Consider the following 10,202-nt stretch of genomic DNA (forward strand, 5'->3'; position numbering starts at 1 on the left):
TTCTTCATGCTACTAGCTTATTTTGTATTTAAAACTTTTCCCTGATGTATAAAGAGTTTGGAGCCACTTACAATCTCTCAGCTAAAAGCAGAACATTATTTATTAAAGCTGTGGTTTCCTTTCTTCCTCTTCTAGATTCTGCAAAACTCAGCATGAGCTGGATAGACTCTTAGGAAACACAGAATCCAGCACTACTCTAACTAGCTTGGCAGCAAAGGCATCAAACCACGGCGAAGCTGTCTTTGACTTTATGGACTTTCACATCCCTTGATTTAGCAAAAGTGTTGGCTGCTAATAAAGAGGTTGTAAGCCTGGCTTACACTAGTCTAGTCATCTTTTCCAGTTACGCTTCTCCCTTTCCATAGTCCTGAATTCTGGACTTCCACAGCATTTCCAGGATCGAAAGGGAGAAGAAGAATTAAAATCAAACGTAATAACCTTGACAACGTCTCACCTCCTGTGAAGGCCCACTTTTGTTCATGTTTTCCTTCCACAGTGGTTCTGCCTGCTAAATGGTATTTTATTAATGGGTCTGCCTATTTCTGAATGAATACTAATAGAGTCCATTAAAATGCAATAAGCCTATTTCTCAGCTCTGGTTTAAATCCCTGCACCAACCCACCTCAAAGCATCTCTGAGTAGGTCTCAACAACATAATGCTAATGTACGAGGCTGGGTCCTCTCCCACCCTGAGAGCCCTCTGCTATGTATTAGACTGGGCTTTAAAGGGCAGGCACTTGTTGCAGCTCTTACTCTGCATGGGTTAATTATCCAGCACTTTCTCTGCGCATCAAGCGTTAGTGTTCAAGTCCACTCCACAGTTACAGCTCCGTTTCAGAACTTGCATCTGCAATGAGATTAGCTCCTGCTAATTAAGTTGGCTTCAAATGATTTCCTTTTTTATGTTTTGGGAGGAGAAGTGACAGGAAAATGGCCAGAAGGTTTAATTTTCCAGCTAACGGGTGCTATTCCCTCTTCTGGTTTTGTAAGAGGCTGACACATGGATGCTCACTGGTGTCTTGGACATGTTTCCTCTCCATCTTCTCCAAGGAGAAGGTGCATCTGGCCAGCAGGATTGCTCTTTTGCTCCTAATAGAGTCCCTTCCCCTTTGGCAGCCATCACGCAGCTCTGGGGTCCAGTGAAGCTGACCTCTGCAGCCTTACAGGGTGTTTCACTGTGTCCTGTGAAGTTTGTTTTCAGCTCTGCAAAGTGCTGAAAGGCCAAACCTCGGGTGACCTGCAAGTCAGTAAGTGTGACAGAAAGACCCAGCGCCACACGCTGGCATCTAAAGCAGGTAATGGTGTCGACTACTGTGATCCTGGTGCCATTGGTGTCACCCTGGTAAGCAGGGAGCATGCACAGCAGTGAGGCATTTGGCAAGCCCTTAATGTACTGCTGAGAAGCTCAGCCAGGGACAGCGTTTCCAATCGAAATGCTCAGATGTCAGATACCTTACTTTTGGTTCATAGGGACACTTGGGGCCTTCTGGGTTGTTTTGAAGTGAGGGGTCATAAAAGTTAACTTCTTTTGCACATCCAGAGCAGAAGACATAAGAGACATGTAGTTACACTACAGTGTAACTGTACAGCAGTGTTGTACTGCTAAAAAAAAAAAAAAAAAAAAAATTAAAAAAATCAGTCTTAATTCCTCTGCTGGTTTTGCAGTTCAATGAGGGACCGTTAGTGTGCCCCCCCCCCCCCCCTCTTTTTTTCACAGACTACTCCTAGCCAGGGGCCCAAGAGCATAAAGATTACAGTTTCTTTACTCTTAACACATTATTCTTCTTGCAGCAAGAGGATGAAGCTATTCTGTGTCATGCCCCAGCTGCTCAGGTACCAGCCTGGGGAACGGTCAGACAAGCTTTTGTAAAATCACCTCAATTACGGTGTAATTTACTTCAAGTAACTTCTGAAATCCTTAAACAGCTAATAAATAAAAACAGCTAGCTACCAGGTAGCTGTCCTTCCTATGCTACAGGAACTCTTCTTAGAGCAGAGGGAGAGTTAAAATGATGAGCAAGCAGCAGTTGTACTACTAGGTGGCACTGCAGAGACTCCTACTTGTCTCTTGTGCCTTAGCAGCATTTTCCAGGATCTTCTTTTTCCACTCTTCATAGTCTTGCTCTGTTTCAGTCTTTAGCCATTTATGTGGCATCTCATCATTGTCTTCAGGTCCTGTGAGAGAAGAAGGAAGCCCATGACCGTGGCCAGTGGAGAGGCACCATGCTGGATGGAGCAGGTGGAGACATAGAGAAGATCCTATGACCAGTGTTGGATCAAGCCCCTGCCAGCACTTGCAGCCCATGAAGAGAAGCAGAAACACAGAGATGAGCGAGAGAGAGATTTGGGGGGGGGGAGGCTGGTGACCCCACAGAGGACTGGAGAGACATTGGGATTTATGACTGCCCGTCATAAATCAGTGACCCACGGCGGGGCAGCTGATGAACAGATAAAGCCCTGTGGGGAAGGACTCACATTGGAGTAGTTCATGGAGGACTGTCTGCTGTGGGTGAGACCCTACAGTGCAGCAGGGGGAGGGTGTGGAATGAATGTCGTACCCCCCCCCCCCCCCCCCCCCCCCCCCCCCGGCCGAGAAGGAAACCAACTTGCAAGGAACTGACCAAAGCCCCCACCTCCCAGTCCCTGCCCCTCCCCCTGCTACGATGTGGGGGGGAAGAAGGGAGTGAAATCATGACTAGGGTGAAGTCTGCTAAGAAGGGAAGGGTGGGAGGGGAGGTAGAGGTGTTATAAGATCTGGAAAAGGAAAACAGCTCATGAAGAAGTGACCGAGAACCCCATTTTCCCAGTCCCTGCACCCCTGTACCCCCACTGGGGCGAAGAAGGGAGCAAAATCATGGCTAAAGGGAAGTCTGCTTAGAATGGCGGGGAGGGGGAAGGTGCTACCGAGAACCCCATCTTCCCCAGTCCCTGCCCTCCCTGTGCCACAACGGGAGGGAAGAAGGGAGCATAATCCTGACTAAAGTCTGCTAAGAAGGGAGTGGTGGGGGGGAAAGTGTTTTAAGATCTGCTCACGTTGCTTTAAGATCTGGTCGCTCCCCACTCCAGTTTCGCTGTTTCTGTAGCGTAATAAATTAGAGAGTTTTCTGTCCTTCACTCTGTGCTGAGTGTGATTTGCCCATGTTGTTGTTGACAGGATGATCTCTCTGTCCTTACACTGATTCCTAAACCTCTCAATGTACATTTTCTCCCCTGTCCAACTACAAAGGGGGGGTCATAGACCAACTTTGGTGGGCGTCTGGCCTCCAGCCAGGCCTAAACCACCACAGACATTCAAACCTCGATGGGGAGTCAAACAGGGAGCCTGCAAGCTGGAAGGGGACAGGAACAATGGGTCTCCCAAGGGCTCTGCTCATGCCCAGAGCTGTGCAACCATGAGTCTAAACTGAGAAAAAAATGTTTTTTACGATCTTATGAGAGGAGACAGTGAGAGAAGAGCAAATGGACCTGAAGTGCCGATGGAGAAACTGAGAGGTCAGGAACCCAAACAGCTTTCTGAGGGGGATGTGGGGAAAGAGTGATAGGAACAGGCCACTGCTTAAAAATGCAGATGAAAAGAATAAAGCCAACGATTAAATGGAAAGACCTGGATGAGCTGTCAGAGGTACACTGTGAAACAGTGAGAGACGCCTTCACTTAAATGTAGGGACCAATGACAGACTGTGCTTAAAGTAGCACTGATACTCTTCCAGTGCAATCTCTCCCTTTTTATCTGCTTTCTAACCACCGTGATTACGAGCATCCTACCTCTTCTTCAGGCCCATAATCCCAATGTTACTGATGACTAAAGTATGATTAACCTTCTAGCAATGTCTTCAACAAGTCTAGCAGTTTCCTGTTGGGTAATACCTTTAACATACACCTTTTCCATTCTCTCACGTAGCCAGATATTTTTTGGTGGTGCTCATTGTCTTAAATCTCACAAAGTCCTTTACTTTGATCTTGACAAATGCTTCCTTGGCCTGTTTGTACCCCTTCAAAAAGTGCGGCATTTACCCAGTTTATCATTTTGTCTGGCTCTTGGATTTCCTCAGTGTTCCCTCATCCGTCTCCAATGAAAGTTTCTTTTAATTTCTTTTAATCTCCAAAAACCTGAGCAATCTTCTGTTTCATTTAATTCTTAGAGATTGACCAAAGGTGTTAGCTTGCATTGTGTTATGTTTTCAAGAGAATAGCTTATCATACTTACAAATATGGTAGGTTTGCTGTTTCTTTGCATTCCCCGATCCGTTAGTATCTGTCTGATCCATCTGTATCTTGTAAACATTATTTGATGGGTCTAGGATTTTTCTTCCATTTTTATACATAGTGTTTAGTACTTGGCAGTGCTCATCTGTGTCTGAAGTTCTTAATCAGCATGTTACTATAATTATAATATCCATACGGTAAAATAAAGTATCATACAGTACCACGGTATAACAACATTGAGCTCACCGGCGTAACACCAAAGCAGGAAAACGAAAGCAGGAAGGGGAAAATCTGCAGGAGGAGCTGTCAGTGGTCAGAGGCACTCTGGAGATGGAGATTAAAAGAAATCTGAGATGAGGGAAGGAATCGAATTGTGTATGTGGGCATCCTGGCTTAAGGTGGATAAATAGAAGATGTTGCCTTTAGAGGTTCCCCACATACCAAACACCCTTTAGCAATAAATCTGCAAGATTTCGTTTTCTACATCAGATTTTAAGAGCTGAGGTAGCAGAATATATGGTAGAAGCCAGAACCTACTTGAAGACAGATTGTTCTCAGAATGTGCTAGCTTTTCTATAGTGCTCTTTTAGTAACACTTCTCTAATTTTGGTGCTTTCTTTTTGGCCTATAAATAGCACTATCTTTATGCCTCTGAAGGAAGCATGATGTGGACCAGATTACCTAGATTCATTAATAGTTTTACAGCGGTTTGCAAGCAGATATTCTGCACTTATGACTCTAGATACATTAGTCCTGATGGATCTGAATGCATCTGATACCAGATGATGTTTTGAATCATGCTGTTTTCATAGAAGTCTCATCCTAAAATGCCAGTCTTGAACAAGCTAAGGAGTTTGATGATAACGCTGAATGTCCCCGAGCTGCCCAGTACCTAAAACAGAGCACCTCTGAATTTGCTTATTCTTTTAAAATAAATTTTTCTACACAGTCATATAAGATCATCTTCCCAGCCAAGTTCAGATACTGGACCAAATGAGAAGCTGGGAGTAAAACACTGTTCCGTGTGCATGGATATGGGGGAATCTACAATGTTGTGAGCATGGAACATCCACTTTTATATCTATGACCAGAAATATCAAAACACTTTATACATTAGACTTCTAGTATTTCTTGTGAGGTATTGGGATTCTCATTCTGAAGACAGAAAAATTAAGAGATTGGCATGCCGAATAAGTGCATGTCTTAAGTAGACACAAGTCTGGGAGGGGTTCACTCTCTCATATAGGCAAATACATTTTGAGCCAACCCCACAGACAGTGTTCATGGACCCATACCCAATGTATCTCTAAAAGTTAGGCTGAGTTCACAAATCTCAGGGAAACGTTTGCAAATTTTATTCTAAGAACAGCTGGAATCTAGTATCTCTCTACAGCACCCTACCCCAAGGTTAATTCTCTGGCTCTAACTTGAGAGCTGTTATCCCACATCAAAAGAGGACAAAATGAAAGAAATAACCCAAGAGGTCAAATGTCTCAGTGCTCTTGTTATTACTGGAATGTGTGCATCAAGCCACCAGTGTATGTTCCTTTCCCTGACCTCATTCTGCATCACAACTCTACACATCTTTTCAAAACCTGTGGGTTTTTTTTTCTGTTTGGAAAACAGCAAAACCTGTGTGAAGAGGAATGTGAGGCGCTGTCTTCAGACGAGGTTTAAATTCATAGTTGGCCTAATTTTAGCTTATAAAAATCCTTTGAGAAACTAAAATTTAATACAGGAAGGTGTGTACAAGGTAACTATTACAAAGAAATTCAGACATTACTTCGATATCCTAGAAGACAGGTTTTTAATTAAGTGGAATGCATGCAATAAAAATGTTACCAAAATGATTAGCATAAGTAACTGAAAAAATCTGATTATAAGAAAGCAAAGTAGTTTAACACATGACCACATTCCTAAGTATGAAATATTATAATTCTATTGTCTATTCTTTCTGTGAAGAGTTAGCTCCTTCAGGAATGTCTTAATGAATAATAAAACTGACTTGATTTTCCCACTGCAGTCAACTTTGCTGTCAGGCTATTAATGATTCATAATGACTGTATGCTTAATAGTTTTATGCCAGATAAAAGCCGTCCAACAGAAGCAAGTAGCCAGTGTCACTTCTGCAACTGCTCTCTTGATATTTTCAGTAATATTGGTAAAAATAATCTCCAAAAACGCAGAACAGCTGAGTTACAATGGGAAAATGGCTTTAAATCACTCAATAACATCAGTGCTGAAGTCATATAAAATTCTTTATTATATTGCCTCTGCTGTAGAAGAAAACACAGAGGACTAGATTGCATGCTGTTTGTAAAAAATGGCATATTTTCCTATTCATATCATTTCATATTCTTGGATATTTTATTTTCATAATGCAGTGATTTGGATAACACAACTAGCCAATGCTTAAATGAGAATACAATGTGTACTCTGAGAATAGCTGAGCAGAATAACACTCAAATCAGTCCTGCAGAAGATGATAAACACCCAGACTGCTCTGAAGCTGTAGGAGTTTATCTACTGTATATGTAAATGTTTTTCTTTGCTTTGAGGAAAGCCTTTGCAAGAACAATGTCCTTTAACAAAGGTCTAAAAATGCATGTGAAAGCCAAACATAATAACATTGTTATTCTGCCACTTATTAACAGAACAACGGGTCTTACAACAATTAGATATGAATATTGCAAACTGAATTTAATATTAAGCTGTCTTTGAAATGCCACTTTGCAGCAGGTTTTCAAATGCTTAAAGCACAGCAGGAGACTAACTCCATCTTCAAATATTAAATCAAAACCTTTTTTTAACCTGATAAATCTTTCTGAAAGCAAGTTCTATTCAAGAGAGAATTATTAAACTATCAGGCAAGAAAACTAAACCTCACAGCCTATTCTTGGCACATAGTATGTACCCACAATGATTAAAAACAATAATGAAAAGGATTAATAACATTTTAGAATCGTATCTGAGAACATTCTTAACCAAACACAGGGTATAAACTGCTAATAAGTTCAGTGAATTGGAAACAGCACATACTCAAACATGGTCCCACTCTCTCAGCTAGAAATCTCACGTTAAATACAAGTCAGTTGGAAATGTTGCGTTTGCTGATCCCTACAGCCAGTTACATGCCATTCAAAAGATCAAAGATCTCTAGGAAATGGTAAATGCAAGGGCACCTCACTGTAGAACATCATAGAAGAATGAGAGAGACACATTCTGTGCTTGAATACCTGCTCCTAATAACAGCAGGAACTGTATGCTGTCTTGATATATTTGGCCCATATTAGTGACAGAAACCACTTATTAAGCTATATAAAACAATACATCTCACAGAATTCTGTCCAATCCACATTTTAACATCCCAAGAGAAAAAAGCTTCCCTTGGAAGATAGCCTAATAGAGACAATTGGCAGGAAATATAACCGGTTGTTTCGCCTGCATTTATCTTTTGTTTTTTCTCCCCCTCTCTCAGCCTTAGCTCAGTTGCGCCAGGATTTGTATCAGCCAATTCTTTTCCATCTCTGGCAGTTCCAGGACATTTTTAATGTGTTATGTTCTTCCTTTAAACATTGCTACCTAAGTCTCCAAATTTAGCTTACTAATTGCCACCCCCGCCACCCTGTGTCAACAATTTCTTGTTTCCTAATTACTTTGGCTTTTCCCAAACTGTAATTCTGGTAATGAGATACCCAGGAAGGAATGCAGTACTGTGGTTGGGATCACACCAGACTCCTAGCCAAAAGGAGTACACTCTTCATACTCTGTAGTGAGGTGGTTCTTTCCAAAATGAATGGCATTTTTTGGCTATCGCATCGTATCATGGTTTGATATCACATTTAATGCCCGTCTTCGACCCACATAACATCCTTTTGGTTTCTGTCCTCTGTATGGTGTTGGTATTTCAGATTATTCTGCTTTTGTTAATTCACACCAGCTCAGCATGTAACTGATTTTGCTGTTTTCTACCCCAATCTCTCTGGGATGCCTTTTATTACTCTTCTGTCCTTGTCATTAATCCTCTCAATGAATTTACCGTCTCTTCCAAATTATTAATGTAGAGGTCAGATAGAAGGCTGAACCTAAAACACACCAATATTCTACGATATTTCTCCATATCTGAAAAAAATGACATAAATTAATTGTCACATGCATAATTTTCATGCAGCTTGTAATTCACATGATAATGGCCCTGGCTGAAAAACTTTTCTATGCTGTTTTTTGTATATGAAACCAAAATTTGCGTATGTTTCATCTACTGTTCTCTTTTCTTTCCTTTGGACTATTTCCATAGCACCACAATATATCTCTGTGATCACTCCGCATGTGTAACCTCAAGCAACCTACTACTGTTGTTTCCAGATTAGGATACACGTAGGCACATGTCTCAGAGTAAGGCAGCAGGCTCTGGATCTGCCTCTCAGCTGGTAGCTCCTACCTCCCAGGTGAGAATGGCTCCAGCCAAGATGTTTTTGTTTTGTTCCAGAGAAGATTTTTGGGCAGGGAGGCACAGTCTCAGTTGCATGGCTGTGCTTTTGGTGGCCACATACTAGCCGAGCCTGCTGTGCAGTTATGTGAGGGCTCCACGTCTGCTCACCTGCCTGATTTTATGTTGAAGCAGAGATGTTTGAGCAGCCAGCAGTGATCTCATCTGGGGGAAGTGGAAATAACAGCAGCATGTTTTATAATCCTATTCATACTAAATAAATACCAATATACAATTCAGCTCATTTTCACATGATAGAGATCTTTTGAATGTGGGGACCCAAGAGCACTCAGGATCCTAGGAAAGGAAGATTATTCCCAGGATTTAGGACTGTCCTTGTTGCTCATATACACAAATACAGACTTATGCAGTACCAGTGGCCTAACAATCTTCAGAATCTATAAACTTCAGCAAGTTGCCTCTACTCCTAGTGTCAGTGCTAACAGGAACAGCTGTCTGTACAAATATTTAATGTCATTTGGTTACAGTATTTTATGCTCACGAATCGGTCAGGATGCTGTTTGGATATAAGTATCTTCCCCTCAGGTATCCCCCTACGATATCTATAGTGTCTCTCTGTAATGTACTTTATAAACCCTTTTTATTGCCTTTGAAATTCCCTGACTTGTATGAACATATTGTGTTTATTTGTTTTCACCTCTCCTTTTTATGTTCTTCTAAGTGTCATGGACTGTCTCTAAGAGCTAAGATAGCAGTTTTAAGTTCTTTGTCTCCTCCTGTGTGGTAGTCTGCAGTGAATAATTATCATTATTGCATTTACCCATTATTTGCAAATAACTTTATGAAAAAAAACCCCTTGCTGTCACAGCAGTCTTCCCGTCTAAAACTGTGGCACTGGCACTTTGTTTTGACATATGATGTTACTCTGCAATATCAGAGAATCATAGTCATGGAATGGTCTGGGTTGGAAGGGACCCCAAGGATCATGGAGTTCCAACCCCCCTTCCACAGCCTCCAGGCCTGGATCTACACAAGGCTGCCCAGGGCCCCATCCAACCTGGCCTTGAACACCTCCAGGGATGGGGCATCCACCACCTCTCTGGGCAGCCTGTTCCAGCACCTTACCACTCTCTCTGTAAAGAACTTCTCCCTAATATCTAAGATAAAGCTTCCCTCCCTTAGCTTTAAACCATTCCCCCTTGTCCTGCCATTGTCTACCCTTTTAAAAATTTGATTCCCCTCCTGTTTGTATGCTCCCTTCAGGTACTGAAAGGCTGCAATGAGGTCCCCCCGCAGCCTTTCCTTGTTCTCCAGGCTGAACAAGCCCATCTCCCTCAGCTTCTCTTTGTAGGGGAGATGCTCCAGACCTCTAATCATCTTTGTGGCCTCCTCTGAACCCTCTCCAACAGTTCCACAACTTTCTTGTATTGTGGGTCCCAGATCTGGACACAGTACTCCAGATGGGGCCTCACGAGGGCAGAGAGGGACAATGACTTCCCCGTCCCTGCTGGCCACCCCTCTTCTGCTGGAGCCCAGGATACCATTG

Source organism: Gallinula chloropus, assembly GCF_964237585.1.
Source record: "Gallinula chloropus genome assembly, contig: HAP1_SCAFFOLD_104, whole genome shotgun sequence".
NCBI classification, from domain to species: Eukaryota; Metazoa; Chordata; class Aves; order Gruiformes; family Rallidae; genus Gallinula; species Gallinula chloropus.